Source organism: Mesocricetus auratus, unplaced genomic scaffold (genome assembly GCF_017639785.1).
Source record: "Mesocricetus auratus isolate SY011 unplaced genomic scaffold, BCM_Maur_2.0 Super-Scaffold_100006, whole genome shotgun sequence".
NCBI lineage: Eukaryota > Metazoa > Chordata > Mammalia > Rodentia > Cricetidae > Mesocricetus > Mesocricetus auratus.
The window spans coordinates 81592735-81613531 of NW_024429190.1; the positions used below are offsets into that span (position 1 = coordinate 81592735).

The 20797-nt window shown below is 40.0% G+C and overlaps 1 protein-coding gene across 7 annotated transcripts in view; it reads right to left on the minus strand.

Annotated features, from left to right (window-relative positions):
* The window catches only part of Fhit (fragile histidine triad diadenosine triphosphatase), a 1472699-nt gene that overhangs the window by 1402169 nt on the left and 49733 nt on the right, over positions 1–20797 (minus strand). For 2 of the 7 annotated variants that reach the window (XM_040747563.1, XM_040747564.1), the window contains one exon: positions 20342–20403. The exons of the other annotated variants lie outside the window; for them this stretch is intronic. The gene's annotated coding sequence lies outside the window, so the exon portion shown is untranslated. The remainder of the gene's footprint in view (positions 1–20341; positions 20404–20797) is intronic. 7 annotated transcript variants of the gene reach the window in all.

Below are 20797 nucleotides of genomic sequence, written 5' to 3' on the forward strand. Positions count from 1 at the left end.
AGGAAATGATTTATTCCACCCCCTTGCCTGCTACTTCTGAAAGGCAGCGGGTGTCCTTGGGGACACAGGATTTCTGAATTGCTTGAGGCCATCTGATATTGCAGCTTTGCAGCCTTCCTTCGAATGAGCCAGAAAAAAAAATCAAAATAATTACATTAATGCTGGGAATCAAAGTTTATTGACTCTCCCTAGAGGTGAAAACCAAAAAGCTGGTTACAAAAGTTGCCAGCTTATTTAATGATACCACTGCCTCGTCCCCATTCTTGTCAAAACAGCTTTTGAAAGCATTTTCAAATAAAGCCACCTCTGAGCTCCAATTCAATAGTTCACCTATTCCCTTTTAAATACAAGCTCATCATCTGGCCTTCCACATCCAGACCTCCTCAAAGGGAGGACCTGACAGGCCTTCTTCTCCTGCCAAGCCACTGCCAAAGGCAATAGTCCCAGCTAGTGTCCCTGTCATCATTTCCGCTCCCTTCAGGAAGCTCTGCCTCATTGAATATTCCTCTAAGCCAATGAGGGAATCTCGTGTGTCTGCTGGTGGCAGTCTGCACTTGGTGCAGCATTCGTGGCTGCTGATGACAAAACTTGCAGCAGCTGGTTTCTTTCACTTTCCAGCAATTCTTCACAACATTCCAGTGAGGGGACACTTAGGGGACCACCCTTTCATGGATGATCCTGCCTGGAGACACAAAGGCCTCCTGTACTGTTTATCTTTGCACTTCTCTCAGGATTTTGGTTAGAGTCCTGGTAATTCTTCTTTAATTCCATGAATTAAACTGATATAGGTACTAGATTAATTTATTTAATTAAACTGAACTTAAAATATCAGAGATAAGCAAAATTTAGTCCTCTCATGCCTGGTCAAAGCCAACACTGTTCCTTTTCTTCCTCATCCTCCTTCTTCCTCTATTTCCTCCCTCCCTCTCCCCCTTTCCTGTCCTTTCTCCCCTGCTCACCATTTAGCCCAGTGTAGCCTAGAACCCTCAGCTATGTTCCCACATACCAGATTTACAGGCATGCAAACACCATACGACCCTCCTCTTTTCAGTACATCTCTCACACAGAATGAAAGGCACAGGCCTCCACCATCCACTCCTGTAAGTCTAACAGCAAACAAGATTCTCCCACATTCATGCCACTCATCAGCTCCCATTTTCCTCTGCTGAGATGTTTGCAAGCAAGGCTGCTTCATCAGCTAATGGGATGTGGGGAAGACAACACAGCATCCTCTACTGACCTTAGTAGGGCAGCCTGCTTCCGACACAGGGCTAGCATCCGGGATCCCCATTATATAGGGGTCCTGTCATTCCTAGAACTTACTAGTTCTAGTGTGACTTTCTGTGCCAAATCTAATTGTTCAGATAGCAGAGTTCATGCTAAGAGGCTGCTTTCCGTGTGTGAGCCTGCATTTGTGATCCTAGTAGGCATAGGGTACCTTTGTGACCAGCCTGCAACAAAAACCTCTGTGCTGAGCCTCTAATGAGCTTCCTTGTCAGCACTCAAGGAATTAGATGTGTCCTCCTAGGTCTGCGGGGAGACACCTCTTGCAACCTCACACCTGGCGTCCTCTGAACTTCACCGCATGCACCTTTTCTGGCTGCTGATTGTGCTTTGTACACCTCAGCTGCAATAAATCATAGCCAATCATATAACTGAATGCTGAGTCCTGTGAACTCTCCTAGCATATAATCTTTAAAAACGGAATCTGGGTAAGGTCCTGGGACTGCTGATCCACATATCTACCACAATTCCTCAAGTCTACTTAAGGACTCACTTTCTCCGACAAATACCTGACCTTGGAGAAATGCCCAAGTAGAAGAGGCCACCACCCACTCTCACAATACCCTGAGTTGCTTCTTAGCATTTGTCAAAACTGTCCCTAAATAACATTGCAGTCATCTGTCTATGACCATGGCTCTGCCTGAGAGTCAGGAACAACGTTTATTTAATTCCCATATGTCCTTTGGGAGCGTGCACTGAAGGTAGGAGTCTTCAACAGACATGAGGAAATACGATACACCTTTCACCAACAGCTATTTAAGGAGTACAGTCTATAGCGTTTCCCTTTATTTCACTCACTCTTTAACCAAATTCCACACACAATGTAATCTGTATTATGTCCCATTCAGAAATAGCTACTCTTATTGACATTTTGTAGTTACCAAAGCCTTGCCAATGTTTCATCTCAAAGAACAATTTATGAATCTGTTTGGGGGATTTCCTTTTACAATGATGTATTTCCAACTCTTACCACCTTACTATACTTGGGAACTTCTAGACAAGACAATTCTCATTTGTCACTATAGCTTGGGGGATTCTCAAAATGGAAGGACAACTGTAAGAAATTCATAAGACTGTGATTCTTCAGCTATATTTTACAAGCAAGAAATGTAGAAGAAATTATGCTAAGCACATTCAACTGTCGAAACACCATATGACAACAGATAGAATAAACACATATCCTTTTAAGAAAAGAAACAAACTGTCCATATGCTATAAGGGACACATCTATATATACACAGACTGTCTTATGCATCTAATTTGTCTGCAAAAATGGGTCAGCTAGACCATTTTTTCCATGGTGGATGAAAATAAAATGTGACGGACACACTTGGATGAAAATATACCAGATTTTTTAAGATTATGAAAATATTCACATAGCCTATCATACTTGGTGTATTTTAATATACAAAAAAAACTTGTTGATATCCACAGGTGACAAGCCACAAAAAACATACTTGTAGGAGATGTTAGGTGACATCATTACTATAGTAAAAAATGAAGTCACCCCAGAGGGCTAAGAGATGAGAATTACCAGAAATTTTTCTAGGGTGGGCAATGGATGTCCCACAAACAGCACTGACTCTGAGAAAGTCATTGGGTTCAGAAGAGAAGGGCATTTCCTCATCTGTGGAGTCACCACATGGCTTTGCGCAGCCCATTCTAAGCACTGTTCATGTTCTGGTTTCTGGCAGGGCCTGGTTTACTTTCTCATGTGTGTGCCAAAGAAATGTGTTCAAGAACTGCCATTGTCACCCCGTCAGAGGGAAAAAAAGCAAGAGAAACAAGCTGAATGGCATTTAAATACAGATAGGATAAACCATGGCATCACGAGCCAAGAACTATAATCATTATAGCTCTGGAGAGAAGATCTGAATTGTTTTAACACAAATGATAACGATTGTTCTTCCTTTGTCTTCTCAGTGAAACCCTCTCTTCACTTTGCATTCTCAGCTGCGACACACTGTGTGCCCACTGTGTTTATATAAAAATGACAGTAAACATGACTTTATTAAATGCAAATGTCACTGAGAAGTAGAATCAGCTGTTGACTTTGTACAACCTCTCATCAACAGAACCATCAACATGTCTAGCAAGGTGCAGGTTTTACTGTGTCTGTACACATTTCTGGGACTTTCCGAGGCACAAGTTTCCAGAGTTGGTAGCTAGAAATGAACAGCAACTTGAAGAACACATATTGGTTTCAAACAACTATGTATTAGATGGAAATGTCTAACAAAACATGCCGCCGCACTCACTGGGGCATTTTATCTCTTGCTCTTTAATGAAGTCAACCCTTGCTACCTATTCCACACTTCAAATAGGGTTTCATCTTTAATGGAAAGGCCAGAACCCTTGACACAATCCTTAAACGTTTTCTTCTTTTTCACATCATTAACTGCTTTAGAAGTGTCTTTATAGTCAATGACATTTGATTTTGAGTGCGTTTCTTTTCAAAATAGCACCATCAGGTACAAGTTCAATACATCAGGAGGGTCTACAAGAACCAAAGGAAAGAATGCTTTTCAGCAAATGAGGAGACAGATGAACCTTATTTGTAAAGAGCTCTATAGCTATGTCACGGACTGGAATTGCCTTGCCAGACACCATAAAACAACATGTAATTAAACCCCAGCAGTCCATTAGAAGACCCAGGGACAAGTCCTTCTCAGCAGCTGCAGTAAAAGGTTGGATGATTTACAAGAAGTGAGCTGGGGAAACTTCCACTAGACTAGACCAAGATCCAACACTGCTACTTTTTAAACCAAATAACTGTTGCCTGGTACTACTGACATTAAGGGGGAGGGGAAGTTTTTCTCCAGCTTTACTTCAGTCCTAAATTGTGGTTTAATCGATAATCCAAAAATAATTGTGTCTCTCTTCATGTGGTCAGAGGTAATGATATTTTCGATAAATGGAACTAATCTCTTGTATTTCATTTTTGTGGGGGTTTTTGATCCACTGAATGCACACAGAGGAAGTTGGCCTGCTCACAAATGAAGAAAAGAGTATGTCAGGTGGCTTGTATGTAAAAAATTCCATACGAGGGAATTTGTGAAAATGGTCTACTCTCCTGACTCCAGAGACAAGGTCCCACTACTGGCTGCATAGAGGCAGAAGTTTGCAGTCTCAATCCCCCCAATATCTGAGGGAAAGCCTTGCTCAGTACACAGAGGTAGTATGCATACAAATACTCTTTTCCCTCCTTACTCAGCTGGAGTTTCTACCGCCCCTTTCTCTTTATGATATTCCCAATAGATGAAGAGATTCCTAGGATATATGCAACACCCAGCCACATCTATGAATGGATTTCAGCGGATGCCCCAAGCCCTTATAATGATGTTCAAAGTATGGCATGTATGGGCATACAAACTACTATGAGAAGAGGCTCCCAAAGATTTTGTTGTCAAGATAAAACAACTGTGCCTTGTTCCACAATGAGGAATGAAGGACTGAAAAATAAACACATGCCTGCCACTACTATTGCATATTTTCTTCCTAACTCATTGTTCACTGTTTATTCCACATGTCAGGCTTATTATTTCCTTAAACCAATGTTCAGACTTTAAATCTCTCAATTATCCACCTGGAAAATATGAGAAAGCTACACATTCCACATCCTAGCCCCAAGATACTCTTTCTTCACTGCAGCAGGGAAGCCAGATATCTGTACTTTTTCCATACATCATTCTGACATAAATGTCAAAACACCCATGCTTTAAGAAACATGTCATAACCAAGCACCAAGTAAGAAATCCACATATGGATCCATGAATTTAGAGGAACAAAGACATGAATGTATTTCTTTGTACAGATCCTACTTTGGGATTTTTTCATCTCGATTATTCTACAAGTCATAAGATTAGATGGCTCCTTCTCTTCTTTGCTATAATCACTGTTACTTGGCAATTTGGGTGCATATTAAAATATCTGCTATTGATGACACAATACACACTGATGGACACAAGTATGTTTTTGAATAATAGAAGAAAGAAAGATAATGGTAGTCATGTCCTCTCACTGTTTGTACAGACTGACTACAGTGGAGAACAGTGAAATTGCTTTTCAGAAGTTATACTGTGGCCTTAAATTAGGCTAACTCAGCAAGGGCTGTCATGAAACAAGTGACTACAGAGATGTAAAGGATGGGATAGTTCTTTAAATCTCTCTTTTGCCTTTTGTTTCCCCTATGGTCTTTACTGCTTGTCTCTTTAGAATGGATGAAGTTAGAAAGCTGCCTTACATAAGAGCTGGGCTTGAAGAATTGGCCATCAGGCACCTCACTGTCAACTGTCCAGTTTGCTTACTCTAAAAGAGACTACTCTTTTGCTCATCCTCAATTTTCTCCTCTGTAGAGTAAAATAGAAATATCTGAATATAAAACTGAGGAACTGTTTATAAATATTATGGAAGGCTTTCTGAGCTGTTTACTATTAGAGGCCTGATTTAGCAAACCATAAACCTGCTTCTGCTGCCTTGGGGATTATTTTACATTTTTGTTTTAAATAAATCAATGAATAAGGCTCAAAAACTTACACAGATTTCATACCATTTTCACCCAGGATGAAAACAGAAGGAAATAAACTGAGATTTTTAAGACCCAATTTCAATATTTTGTACTATATTTGTAGAAGGAATTGTTTCCTGTGGGTAACTTCCTTACATTGTAAGTACTCTTTCTTTATTTAAAATATTTATGCACTATCCCATAGACCAGAGGATCCCAACAGAAATAACACTAGAGACAGCATTCATGAGAAGTTAGACAAATTTACACTAATTAAAACAATCAGGCAATAATAGCACAATCAAAACTAGCTAGTTCTTAAATCAAACATTTGTGATGTTGCAACTTTGAACTCAGGTCTTCTGCAATTGAATTAGGAGGCTCTTTCTAATTCTGTCTCAATGTACAACATGATATCAATACAGAAAACACTCTATCTCAGCATACCCAGTTTACAACAGAAGAGGAGGGTGAGTCCTTCTGCTTAAGAGTAGGAACATTTTAGCACATGGCTTCTGAGTGGGAGTGCCAATTAAAGAGTTGTAGTACCTGTCAATGCTGGTTTAACATTTCAACAATGCAAGTCATCAATTAAAATGCATTAGCACCAGTCATTCTGCTAATTGACCAAATGATTATCATTCTCCACTAAAAGTCTCACTGACAACTCGGAGAAACTCTCTTTCCTTGCCAACCCTCTAGAGGCTGTGCCAGGCCTCATCTTGGCAAGGCCACTCTGGCTTTAGGGGATCACTGGAAAAATGTCCCCTTGATTCTCATACAGGTCCCAGAATGGAAGCCAAGTTCTATCCTATTTTTCTATGTGCTTTCTCTCTTACATTTTTTATTGTGAGCATAACCTTAGCTGGATGAGCCACCTCTCAAGTCCTTATATGCCTTCTCTCAAAATAGTATTTCCTTGTTTTCTGTGATGACAGGGAAGAAGCTAGTCATTAGAGATCCACTAAACATGTGTTTAAAGGGAGATGTAGGGAAAGACTGGCTGGATATTCTGTTCAACATGGTAGGATATATTCAAGAAAGAATATGAATTGTCTAGCACTGTATTATAACCACTTAAAATCAAATCCAACTAGCTTTGAACTACAAAAAATGTATTCATGACTGAAGTTTCTGTAAGAGAAGAAAATGAGTGTGCTTCTGTAGAAAAGCATACATTGTATATAAAGGAGACCACCTCCTTGTATGGGGTCACAATTCATTTTATAACTCTAGCTCTGTGAACCATGCCTAACTGATAGGCATGCAAGGTCAGTATTATTTGGAGATAAACTTCATCCTGCCTGGCCTTTTGGGGGTCCAATGGAACCATCCCCAGAAACTAATTTTGTCATAGTGTGTGTGTGTGTGTGTGTGTGTGTGTGTGAGTGTGTGTTTGAATTCTCTTTATACTGGTATTACTATTTGCCTGGGTGTCTCATGAGTTGGTATCATCTTACACACGTTATTCTATATCAGTATAAATTATAATTTTACCGTTTTGAGAATTACTCTTTTAAGCATACATAAATCTTGAGTTAGGAATATCTAGTTTAGAGTCTCATGATGTAGAACTATGCCATTCTATTTCCTTTCACAGTCTGTGCACACAGCTTTTTTTCTGCCTGGAATGTGCTTCTCTCCACTCTAGCTACTTGACTGAGTTCATTTTTTAATTTCCTTCGCATCTTGGCTAAATCATTACTCCTGACCATTTTTCTTCCCTACAAATATACTCAAGTCTCCTGCTGTGTGCTCCCACCGTCCAGGTCCCTCTCCTTTTGAGCAGGTTACCACATTGACATTTATGCATCACATTCTTCCTGAAATGTGCTTTCCTCAGTAGAATAAAAGTCCCTGGAGGCAGGGACAATAGCTGCGCATACCACTGTACGACATCTTTAATCAAGTAAGCGCCTGGTGCAGAGAAAACTCAAATAATACTTGTTGTGTATGGTTCAAGACATACTTCCTCAAAACTTAACACCTTAGCATTTCATAAAACCACAAGCAGGAAATTCTTTCTGACCTTCCCTTTGAAGCCAGTCTTAAATGAATTCTTTAAAACAGGTAATACGACCTTATTCCAAAGACCCCTTCCTGTGCCTAGGGAAGGGGAATATATTTATCTCTGATGTCCCCAAATAAGCAACTGATAACGCCCCTGATTGTCACTACTGATCTCTTCCTTGGACTAAGTCATAGCTCTGCACTACTGTCCACTATCCAAACAGCATAATGATGTGTATGGTCCTCAGTTTCTCTTGGCCTTCATTTCTAAAGACTAACATAAAATATTTTCCAAAAATCATATTTTTCTCTCGTTAATCTATATTTTTGTACAGGGATCCCAGCCATGAACCTAGCAAATGGAAGGAAGGTGGCTCCTCGTACACACTTTCACACATCAGTAGCCCACCCATGGGTCAGCAAACAGACTGGGCTAGGAACAAATATTCCTACTACAAATTAAAAAAAAAAAAAGCAAATCTGACAAAAAGCTGAACCAAAGGAAGAGAGGGGAGAGTGTATAGCGTTCTTAGTGTTCATGGTCTGGAAGAACACAGAACTCAATTTTAGAGGGCATGGCAGCAGGTATGCCAGAGGAGAAGCAGCACGGCAGTGGGTACGCATGTCCAATCTGTGGTGTATGGGAGCTATAGACGCAGTCCAACACAAAATTCTAACTCACTTAAAACATCATGATGGCGTCGCTGATGCTGTTTGTAAATCAACAGCACAGCTCTCGAAAGTAAACTTTGCAGATTGCATTGTAATGCAGTTAACAGCAGACCATTGAACAGATCTGAAGAGGCATCATTCTCCATACATGGCCCCCCATAAGTCTAATAATTCCGCTTGGAAATTCTTAAGTATCACCCTGACAAAACGAATCACAAACTCTGGAGGGGGGGTCTAGCCATCTTGATATTAAGAAGCCCCAAGACAAATGAGATATGTACTAGACAACCTTGGTACAGGACAAAGATGGGCCTCTAAACCATTCAGACACAACTACACATGACTGCTAGACATTAAGACATTCACTTCATTTTGCTTGGCCTGTGAACTTCACTTACCAGAAAAACAGGCACAAAAAATAGAAACTGAAATAAATAAAATCCCAAGAGGTGAAAAGGATCAGAGGACAAAATGGAACAGCTATCATGAAAATTTTTTATGACTCAAGTGGGAAGCTACATATTTTAGCACAACTCATTTAACTCATAAACCCAACTCCATGTTTTTTATCACCTACATTTTATAGCAAAGAAAACAAAACTTTAGTGAATTGTGTTTATTTGCTCAGGTATCTGATGGAAACTGACAGACCTCAGCACAAAGCCTGATCAATATCCAGCAACTATATCCTGCTTACTCTGCCCTGTTTGAGTTCCAGTCCTGACTTTCTTTGATGAACAGTGATGAGGAAGTGTAAACCAAATAAAATGTTTCCTCCCCAAGTTCTTTTTGGTCACGGTGTTTCAGCACAGTAACAATAATCCTGGCTAAGACAATCATCCACAACCATTGGGATGCTTTGTATTTTTCACAGGTGAGTGGCAGGTCAATACTTAAGGCACATGTCCAAGTGAAAGATCTTGAAGGGGGAAAATTTCATTTCAACAGAAAATGCCATGTGACCTCTCATGCATCTTTCCCGGTCCTCAGACTTCACCCTTACTCACTGTCTTTGAGCTATTTTACACACTTACTAATTGTATGCAACTGATAGAAATACATAAATTCTGCCCTGACAGGTAGCAATTTTAATTGACTTCCCACTGTGGCAAAGTCAGTTTCATCTCAGTTTGCAACTCACTCACCTCTACCTTGCTTTGCTTCCATATACAAGTATGCTGTTTCCCTTTTCCCTTTATCCAGTTATTATATCTAATTAGTTCCCTCACATCATATAAATCAAATTATTTATTTATTTATTTATTGGTTTTTACGAGACAGGGTTTCTCTGTATTGTTTCGGAGGCTGTCGGTCCAGCCCGGCCTCGAACTCACAGAGATCCGCCTGCCTCTGCCTCCCGAGTGCTGGGATTAAAGGCGTGCGCCACCACCGCCCGGCTGAATCAAATTAAATCCTTAGTGTGTGTGTTTATACCTATGGATTATGATTTAATTCTTTCTAAAAACTTCCTTTTAATGACCCAAAAGTTTGGTAACAAAATTCAGATTTCTTTCCAATGCTACTTTTACAAACTAAATTTTGAGTAATATTTACATCTAAAGTGAGTTTAATTGTGATTCTAAATTCATTAGAAAATTTTAAAGGTGATGAGAATAAATTTTGCTTCTGTTTTGGTGCTTTTCAAATATCACAAGATGATGGCCATACAGAAGGACAAGGAACAGATACTAACAGAACTTACTCTGACATTGGTTCACTAGGTAAGAAGGGGTTTATCACGAGGTGTTAGTACAGGAAAGCACAGGTTTAACTTCTAGTACAGCAAGGCAGTTGGGACTTATGGCAATACTAGAGAAGGTAAAGGGGTCAGTGTAGCATGAATAATAAAAACCCAGAGACAGACATTGGGGTTCACGCTGAAGATCAGAAAAGCAAAGCAGCCAGCCACTAGCTCTTACCTCTAACTCAGACAGAAATGGGTGATCCTGTCTCCACAAATCCTCAGAGTTAATGCTCTCCCTGTCTGGAAGCTAAATCTCACATGAGACCCTTGGCTTCTTCCTTTTATACCACTCTAGTGCTGGGATTAAAGGCATGAGCTCTGTTATTCTTCTAGACTGATTCACTCTTGTGTAGCCCTGGATGGCCTTGAACTCACAGAGATTCATCTGCCTGTCTCCTGAGTCCTGGGATTAAGGGTGTGTGTTACCACTGCCTGGCCTCTATGGTTAGCTAGTATGACTGCTGGGATTAAAGGTGTATATCACCACTGCCTGGCTCTGTGACTGTGCCTAGCTTTGCATTTTGATCCCCAGTGGCTTTATTAGATCATAAATAATATATCACCACAGGCCAGTGAATGGAAAATCACCGAGAGGAGTAGAGGAAATCTTGTGGAATTGATCCTAACAGGACTCCTGTGAAAGGCAAACCAAAGCCTGGAGAGCAAGGGCATGGGAAAGCATCTGATCGAATACCAAGGTGCCCAAATATCATTTAACAGCTCTGTTGCAAGCATCAGGCCAGGCACAGCAAAAGCTATAGCATGGGTACCAAGACCTCACTAGATACCTGGTGCAGAAGAGGGCTCAGAGGAGTTTAAGAATTGGGATATGACTAAGTCACAGATCACATGATACATGTACAATGTCCTAGCTTCGATTCCTAGTACTGAAAAAAATATTTAAAGTTTTGTTAAAGAGATAGTCTTCATCCTAGGCCACAGCAAATTTTATAAAGAGACAAAAAAGTCAATTCAAGTGTTTCTTTTACTTACATTTATTCTTTTTTAATACTTCCTAGATTTATTTATTTTCATTTTATGTGTGAGAGTTCTGCCTGTACTTCTGTCTATTATATCTGGTGACCATGGAGGCTAGAGGAGGAGAGATGATCCTCTGAAACTAGAGTTACATAGGACATGGATGCCGGGACTCAAACCTGGGTCTTCTGGAAAAGCAATCAATGCTCTTAACCACTCTCCAGCCCTGTATTCAACATGTTTTCAAAGAACCTACATTTTAAGAAGAGATAAAACTGTCACCACGATTAGGCCTGGCCACCTTGGTCTCAATTTGTGATATAAATCTTATTCCCAGGAGCCATAAGTAGAGGCCATCTTCAAAGATAGCAATGGAAGAACATAAACTGCTCATTATGTAACTCCTATTTTAATTAACTGAGGGATACCATGTCCCTAAATCGGGAATTTTACACAATATGCCTAGAGCTAGGCATGTGTGACTTAACATACTTTTTATATAGGCAATGCATGCCACAGTTTGCCATCAAGCTGACCATCCCAGCCTGTAGAACGGGGAGATTGTCACCATTTGCAAAATTTGAACAACGCCTTACCTTCAAATTCTAACTGCTATCACTATATAAAATTAAGGGCTATTGTGTTCCTTTGCAGGTTCCTTATTATTCAAAGCATGGTCTGCCCAAAGTAGCCTGGGTATCACTTGGAAGTTTGCTAGCAGTGCAGACTCTCAGGTTCTTCAGGAGCCTTCACAGCCCCAATGTTCCCTGGTAATCCTTGTGCATGATGATATGTGGGATAATCATCTATCTATGCAACTGATACTAAGTTCATTCCTTGAAGCATATCTTCCTTGAATAGCTAATACAGTGGTGTCTCCTGTGAGAAATAAGACAGCTGAGGACAGAACTGTTCCTGTCACCCAAGTGGATGCAGTTCCTGAGGACAGAGAAAATGTTCCATGGTCATCGTGTTTTGTGAGCAAATCAATGTGCAGACTCTGGAAGACTATGGAGACAGGAATTTTACTGCCAGAAGACTGAAAGCAAATCTCAGTGATGGTTCAATATCTGTACCCATACAGTAATGGTTAAGTAAACAATGATACAACTCCACAAGAGGACACACTGAAGGCATTAAAAACAAGGTCATCGTTCATTCACTGACATACAGTGTTGTCTAGTATAATCTCAACTTCAAATATGTAAAAAACCCACAAGGACAATACAGAATGTATTCTCTCTCAGGAAAAATACATGTGTATGCCTTGCATACCTTTGGAATGACACAGAAAAAAATAAAGACAGGAAAGATCTATTTTGTTCCAAGGAGACACTACCACAGACATCAAAATGGACCAACACACTGTAAACACCTCAGTTTTAACACAGTGTCTTTTAAATTAATCATTTAAAGAAACAGTGTAGATCAAATGAGACACACACCCACTGGACATGCCTATGTTGCTGGTTTACAAAGTGTCCTGTTACCTTTCCTCCAGGGAACCAGACGATTGTTTGTTGTTTTGTTTCCTTGTTGGGACTGCTAAGAAGGAAGGGTAGCTTTTTATTTTAATCCCCAATCAGTTATGCAGGCATTTCATTTGACAATTTTAATCCATCTACCACTCTAAGACACACTATATAATTTTTTGCTGATAATTATGTTGGCATTTAAAACTAAAATCAACCTCAACTTCCCTCGTATGTGTGTGTGTGTGTGTGTGTGTGTGTGTGTGTGTGTGTGTGCTTGAACTGTTGTCATGGTTGTTTCTAAAAACCTTTGATAGTCATTGTTAGGATATATTTTATTCCTTTGGTGATAGAATCTACAATGGGTGGTAATTCATGAAATATAAATGTGTACTAATCCATTACATCTATGGGGCTTATTTGCAAAACATAGTTGTCATTTCCAACAAGCTTTAAAGAGAAGAAAATTTCACTGAAAAAAACCCACAAATATCTTACCACTTTATCCTGTAAGAACCTAGAGGAACTATTAAGCCATATAAAAAGAAATTGAGGGATAAATTTAATACTTGAAAGTGACTCTGTTAGCAGGAGTCTTGGGCACCAAGCCAGGTTAAGGAGAAGTAGCTTTATATTCATATCTTAACAGCATCCTTAATCTTCAATCCTCACTCCTCCTCACTTAAAGCCCAGTACCCACAGCATCATTATAGGCAAATATCCCTTGCAGCTTGTCGTATCATTTGATATCACTTGGGCTCTGAACTCTGTGTGACTTCTTCATTAAATCAAACAGCACCTGGAAAAGACTTCTTTGGCTAGAATCATGACCCCACAGTACTTGTACAGCATTGACAGGGATGTGGAGGGTCTCACTATGTAGGGGCTAGATGCAAGAAAAGTATCAAGAGCAAAGGGCAATTGCCAAAAAAGATACTATTATGATTAAATGTGAAATGTATCCCACAGGCTTATGTGCTGGAACATCTAGCCCCTGCTGGTAACATAGTTTTAGGAAGTGGTGGGACCCTTGAGACATGTGGCCTACCCATTGGAGGTAGGTCATTACAGGCAGGACTCTGGAAGCTATGTCTACTCTTGGTTCTAGGTTAGCCTCTCTGATCCACCGTCTGGCTCTTAAGGTGACTTCTGTTGCATGCTGCTGACACCATTTTGCTGTTTTACCATGGCTTCCCCACCATAATGAGCTGCCCCCTAGTATTGTTATGACCAGAATTTCTGTCTCAAATTTGATCAAAGTAACTAATACAGGTATCAGTTTACACCTTCATCTTCTAATGTATGGACTCAATCTTTATAACTATATATGCTCTCTATTGTGCTTAGTAAAATTACAGAACTCAAGAGCTTATGTGACACAAAAAAATATATGCCTACTGGTTATGGTGACTCCAAAATAAATACTACCTACAACTCTTATAGAATCTCAAAACTAGAGCCACCATGATAAAATAATTATACCGTGATGTCTAGGAAGGAAATACCGAGTTACTGATATAATTCATGTGAGCAAATTTAATCATTTTAAATGATTCCTACATAAATAGGCATGTCATTAAATATGAAGCATCAGGAAAGGATTACCAAACTTGTAAGATCCATCTACATTGGCAAATTTGAGTTAATCAATGTTTACCCTGGGGGAAAAGAACCTTCCAATTTCAGCTTTAACAGCCCAAATGTCAGCTAACTTCCAAAGGAAAACACACTATTGATTTGGCAGGTATTTTCTGCAGGAAATAAATGAATGTTTCACATGCAATTGCTGTGCCAAACTTTGTTTTCGGTTATTTAGAACACAGGTAATCTTTAAATCTTTCCACTCGGTATTTATAGGAGATTATTTGCATACATTTCTCAGGTTATTCTGACATTTTAAACGCCTTGAAGAAGCTACATCCATATAAAATAAGAGGCAATTAAAATGTCACCCTGAGTGCATAGGCACCTCCTTGTCATAGGGTACTTGGGAGGATATCAGTGTCTTCCGTGAGACCTTCTAGAACACTGAAGGCAGCAATCAGGCACTTGGGTTCCGGTCCTGGTAAAAAGCACCTTGGGATTTTGAGAAAAATCACAAACTGTGTACTACGTTTCAATCGCTAAATGAGGAGGCCACCTGAGTGTGAATGGGACTGGTGTGAACCCCAAGGAAAGACTGAGAAAAGAATAGACTGTGACAAAGCTTGGATTTATATATGGAAATTGTGGAGGAATAAAAGATCAAAGCCATAATGCATAGGAAACCTTAGAGAACTACGGACGAAGCTCAATGGTAAAGCATTTCACCTAGTAGTGAAATGCCCAATATATCTGAATCTAATATTCCAAAAGTTGAGGCAGAGTTACCAGAAATTTGAAGTCAGCTGTGCTACATGGCAAGTTCCAGGCTAATCTCCACTATAAAATAAAACCCTGTCTCAAAAAAATAAAAACTGAAAAACAAAAATAGGGCCTGAGGCGATGCCTCCCTCAGATGCCTCTATCAGTAAAGTGGTTGTCACAAATGCCTAAGGACCTGAGTTCCAGAACCCACATCAAGAAGCCAGGCATGGAACTAGGCAGTGGTGGAGCACATCTTTAATCCCAGAGCTCAGGAGGCAAAGTCAGGTGGATCTCAGTGAGTTCAAGGCCAGCCTGGTCTACAAAGCAAGTTCCAGGACAGTCAGAGCTGTATAGAGAAGTCCTGTCTTGAAAAACAAGAAGCTGGGCATGCTGGCATTGTTTGATGTAATCCTCATGCTGGGAAGGTAAAGGTGGGCAATTCCTTAGCAGCTAATGGCATCCAATGTAACTAAGTCAGTGAGTCTCAAGTCAATGAGAGACTATAAGATGAGCAGCCCCTAAGAAATGACACCAAATATTGTCATCTGGCCTACACACACACACACACACACTTTCAGTATTCTTCAAAAAACTTGCATTGAAAAGGAGAACCCAAAATAAGCAACCAATACTAGTTGAAAGTAATTCAAGTCCCTTGTCACTTGGTTCAGAATTCTCTCCAAAGAAGCATCTGACAGGCAAAAATGCATTCGCAAGCTCTACAAATGCTCCCTAAGTCCATTTGTGCAGCTGTGCCAGTCACCCTTCACCAAAGGAGCAACTGGACCCTTGCCCAAGCTTGGTTTCTCTGTTGGTGTGAAAAACAACACAAATAAAAGCAACGTAGGGGGCTATTTCATTTTACACTCTGTAGTCCATCACACAGGAAAGGAGGGTGAGCGCTCAAGAGGCGTGAACTGAAGCAGAGACCATGGAGAAACGCTGTTTACCCGCTTGCTTCTACGATCACATTCAGCTTTCTCAGGTAGCCCAGGAAAGGAAGTGCCCACAATGGTGCGGGTTCTCGTCCACCAATTAGCAATCAAGAAAATGCCCCCATGGACATGCCCATGGACCAGTCTGAGACAGGCAATTCCTCAGTTGTGGTTCCCTCTTCCCAGGTGTGTTAGCTGACAACTGAAGCTAACTTTGACACCCCTTCATCAAAGTCACCCAACAGAATTTTAGAAAACTTTTCATTAAATAAAGAACATACAACAGGTACTATCAGCGTAGTTTGATCTTACAATGTAAATACTTCAGTTTAAATGGCAGTACCTCATCCAAAATTCATGTTACAACTTAATACTAAAGGCAATGGTATTAAGAAATGTGGCCTCTGAGAGGTAATGGAGTCATCAGAGTAATCATGAGAGTCCTCATGAGAGCATCAACACAACACCCTAGCAAGAGGGTCCCAGGGTGAAAGGAGAACCCCCTTGACTCTGTCTCTCCCATCACTGCACCATTCCAAAGGATGAAGCAACAAGGTGGTGGTTTGGAATAAATGCAGTTTCAGCAGGCAAGAACCTTGATCTTGGTCTTCCCAATCTCAAGAAATCTGAGAGAGACAAATTTTTGCTGCTATATATTACTCCAATCACTTGGAGTTACACCAAAGCAGCGGCCAAGCTCTCTTCTCATCCTCACAGAAGCAGTTAGAGTTCACAAGTACTGGCATCAGCATGTGCTGAGCACAATAACTGGTGAAAGCTGTTGAGATAAGACGTGAATACACAGAGTCAAAGGCATTTCCTGGGTTTCAGGTTTCTAATGGCTTATAGGGCTAAAGCGAGGCCACCCCAATAGTTACCTCCTGATGACAGGCAATTAGCATGCTTAGATCCATCATCTCATCTATGCAACAAATAAGAAACTGGTGACCCACTAAACATCAAGTCCCAAAGATATCAGAAAGATTTCCACGAAGAGGCAAGCCAAATGCAGCTTTACCACCAGAGAAAGTATAGTGAGTGTCCCCAGAGGGAATTCAGGTCTGCAGAAAACACAGGTACTTCTTATTAAGATTTTTCCAGAATAGACTGTGGTTTTCATCATTCCTAGATTTATTTTTTGTTTACATATTTATTTGTTTTGTTACTGTGTAAGAATTGTACCTGTGGTGTGATAACTTGATACCTGATGATAACACATGATGATGAAGTCACAATCATTTTCATTTCCTTGAACATTAATCTTTTTATTTATTTTACTTTTTGTATGTGAACCTTTAAACCTTTCTCTTAGCCCTTTATAAAACTGGTCACATGGCAGCTCACAATCATGTATAATTCCAGTTCCAGGGAATCCAACACCCTCTTCTAGCCTCCAAAGACACTGTATGCAGATGATACAGACACACATGCAGGCAAGCACCTGTACATATTAAATAATAAATAAAATCTCAAAAAATTTTGATCCAGGTATTGGTGGCACATACCTTTAATCCCAGCACTCAGGAGGCCAAGGCAAGTGGATCTCTGTGAGTCTGAGGCCAGCCTGGTCTACAGAGCGAGTTCCAGGACAGCCTCCAAAACAATACAGAGAAACCCGGTCTCAAAAAACCAAAAAAAAATTTTTAATGTGATAAATTGCTGTCACCTTACTGTGTGAGGAGCAGTAAACCACGCTCCCCTGTGTCACTATACTACCACCGATCCTCTCCACTAGAAGTGGATTTTCTCATGGACCTTTCACTAAAATTACTTGTTCAGAGAGACAAATATCACAAATCACTGTGCTTTTGTAGAACTGCCTTCAGAATGCTATATTTTCAAAAGCTTTCTCTCTCTAGTTCACTTTAAAAACCTGTTCTATCTGCCTTGAGGCCAACACAAAACTACATTTTATGGGTTATTCCACAGGCATGCCTTCCTAGGTATAATCTAAGCAGTTACATCCTTGCTGACTCAGCAGCAGGTTCATGATGGGATAGTGATGAAGCTCAAACATTAGGTTCCACATCACACAGGCCCTAGGAATGCTGAGCACCCTAGAGAACTGGTGATTCATTTGGGAAGACATGACAGCAAGCACTTCTCCACAAGTACTTTATTCCATTTGGGTGGTTTGTCTATTGTTTTGAGGCAGACTACATAGCTTAGGCTGGTCTAGAAATGCTATGCAGTCTAGCCTCAGCTATGCTTCTGCCTCAGCACCCCAAGTGCTGAGATTAAAGGTATGTACACCATGCCAAGCAAAACTAGTTCAATCTCAGAGCCTTGTGAATGCTTGTAAATTGTACTACTGCAGAGAATCACCTTTGGCCCTTTCTTATAAAGATGTTGCCAAAAAAGGAAGGAAGGAAGGGAGGAAGGAAGGACGGAAGGAAGGAAGGAAGGAAGGAAGGAAGGAAGGAAGAAAACCTAATTACATAGGCACATTATTAGAATACATTTCAGTGTTGTGTCTGACTTTATATTAATACATGTTTAAATTTTGCCTTAAAGACGGATCCCATGAACTCATTACATGAGCTTATGACATCACCAAACCTAAACCTCCCAATACAAATGAGAGCATACAAAAAAATCCTTTGTATACTCTAGCACTTAGTATTCAATATGAATGAAAACTCCAGATCATTACATAAAATATGTACATTGGGCAGGTGGTAATGAAAAGTAATTTTAAATGTACATCCTTAAGAGTCCTGATTTTACTGTATTATGTTTCAATGAAATGAAGGAAAACCTACAGAAAGTCTTCTTTCTAATTTCTCTACAGTGACTTAAAACTTTCAGATCGATGGGACATCGGGATTGTGTCCTAAATAGCAGGCTTAAGTGGATTTTCCTTGTTTAGTCCAGTAAACATAAACAGCAAACATTTATCACATGACTGATACGTTTGCCTTTAACAAAACAGCTGCAGCCAAAAATTATTAGGAAACAGATCGGAAGCCCTGTTGGACTGAAGCAATGTAATTAGGTAGTCCAACACTACATTTTGTCAAAAAATTCTGACAACCTAATAACCAGACTGTCATCGGACAGACATTGAAAAATGGTACTGGGCTTGTTGCAGCATGAAAATGCCACTGGTTTCTGTTGTGCGTTTTTTAATATAAAATTAAACAAAAATCTGGAAAGGATGCAGCCGGTGGTCAGGTGGTATTTAAGTGGTTGTATTCCTCTTACAGTATGAGTAGGAGGTTTAAAATTTAAAGGTTCTTCCCAGGAACACCTGTGCTATTTCAGTAATTTAACATGTGCACATCAAAAAGAAAATTTAAAGGGAATGCTGGGTACATATCACCGGGCATTGCTGGGCATGTGCTCTGGTCCTGGAACTGTCTTCTTTTCTCTATGTTACTAGATTCCAAACAACCACCAGTGGTGTGTGTTATTGTGACCCTCATTTCCGAGGGACAATGGAGGTCTCTTCAGGCAATCGAACATACGTGTACACCCAATGGAGGCACAGCTCGACATTCACAGCGACTGTTAAGTGTTGGCAAAGAAATGGGGTTTAATACGGTCTTGTTAAGTTGGGAGTGTCCTTTTCAAGAAAACCACTACATATTTTGCCTCCAAAAGATGGTAATGCAGTGTGCAGTCTGATCTGTAAGCCAAATTCTATGTACGTTGTATATCAGTGAAAGGAAAAAAGTATTGTGGTTATTCTCAGTTATACCACTAAAAACTAAAAGACTGAAACATTAAGACATAGCCTTAGGTGCAAAAGAAAAAAGAAAACCCTAGTTTCCACTTAATTAGTCAATTATGAGATAGAATTCAATAACCTATGCAAGAAAAAAAAGCCCCAGGGTGCACATTTTAAGATGGCCTTTGAAATACTAACATCCAGAGCTCTTGCCATTTGATCAGCTGGGATCGAAGTGAGTGACTTACTGCAAATCACTGTCAAGGTTGCGCATGTAAATTTTGTGGCCGAACTAATCAGAAAAATAAACAGATACTAAAAACTGGGCATTTCCTCCAAATACCTGAAAATACTTCAGAGGACTTAAATTCACAACCAACCAACTGATTCTTTAATCTTCAAGGCACTCTGAAATTTCAAAGCATTTTCATATCATATGATTTCATTTAACAGCCACAAGGCTACACTATTTCTTAAAAGCAAAAGGAAAGATTGCAAATGCCACAAATACGATGTTGAACAAAAGATGCCACACACAAAGGACCTCATACAATATGGTTCTATTTATTACATAACTTTCAAAAACCTATTATCTAGGCTTAGATCATCGTCTCAGCAACATGGCTGCATCTACCCGAAAGAGAGGAATTGGTAGTAAACAGGGACCACTATGGTGTTTCCCTCTAGGATGTGAAATCAGTCTGCTTAGCTAAAGAAACTTACTCCTTCTGTGGCAAAACCAAGATGAGATCAGGAGTGGTAGTAGGTACCTGAAATCCCAGCACCTAGAGGGGAGGCAGAGGCGGAAAGAACTGTGAGTTCAAAGTCAGCCTGGGCTACATGGAAAGACTTTGTCTCAGACAATAATAAACTAAGCTGTAAATGAACTGTGGCGATCTGGCACCATAGCTTCTGCTTGAAGACAAACTAGATCCTTCTGCAGCATCTTCCATCATAGCATCACAGAAATGAGCAGAAGCCTAGAGAAAGTGCAAGTCCAGTAGACACCCCAGCAGCTCTACCATTCCATATACATCATTAGCCCGCAATAGCAACAAAATCACATTGCCCTATAGCTAATTGTATTAGTTGAATGCTTTTGCTTGCATTTCATTTTATAACTTTATTAAAAAGAGACTTGGAAATGGAAGGTTTCCTTAATATATACTGAGTTACTTT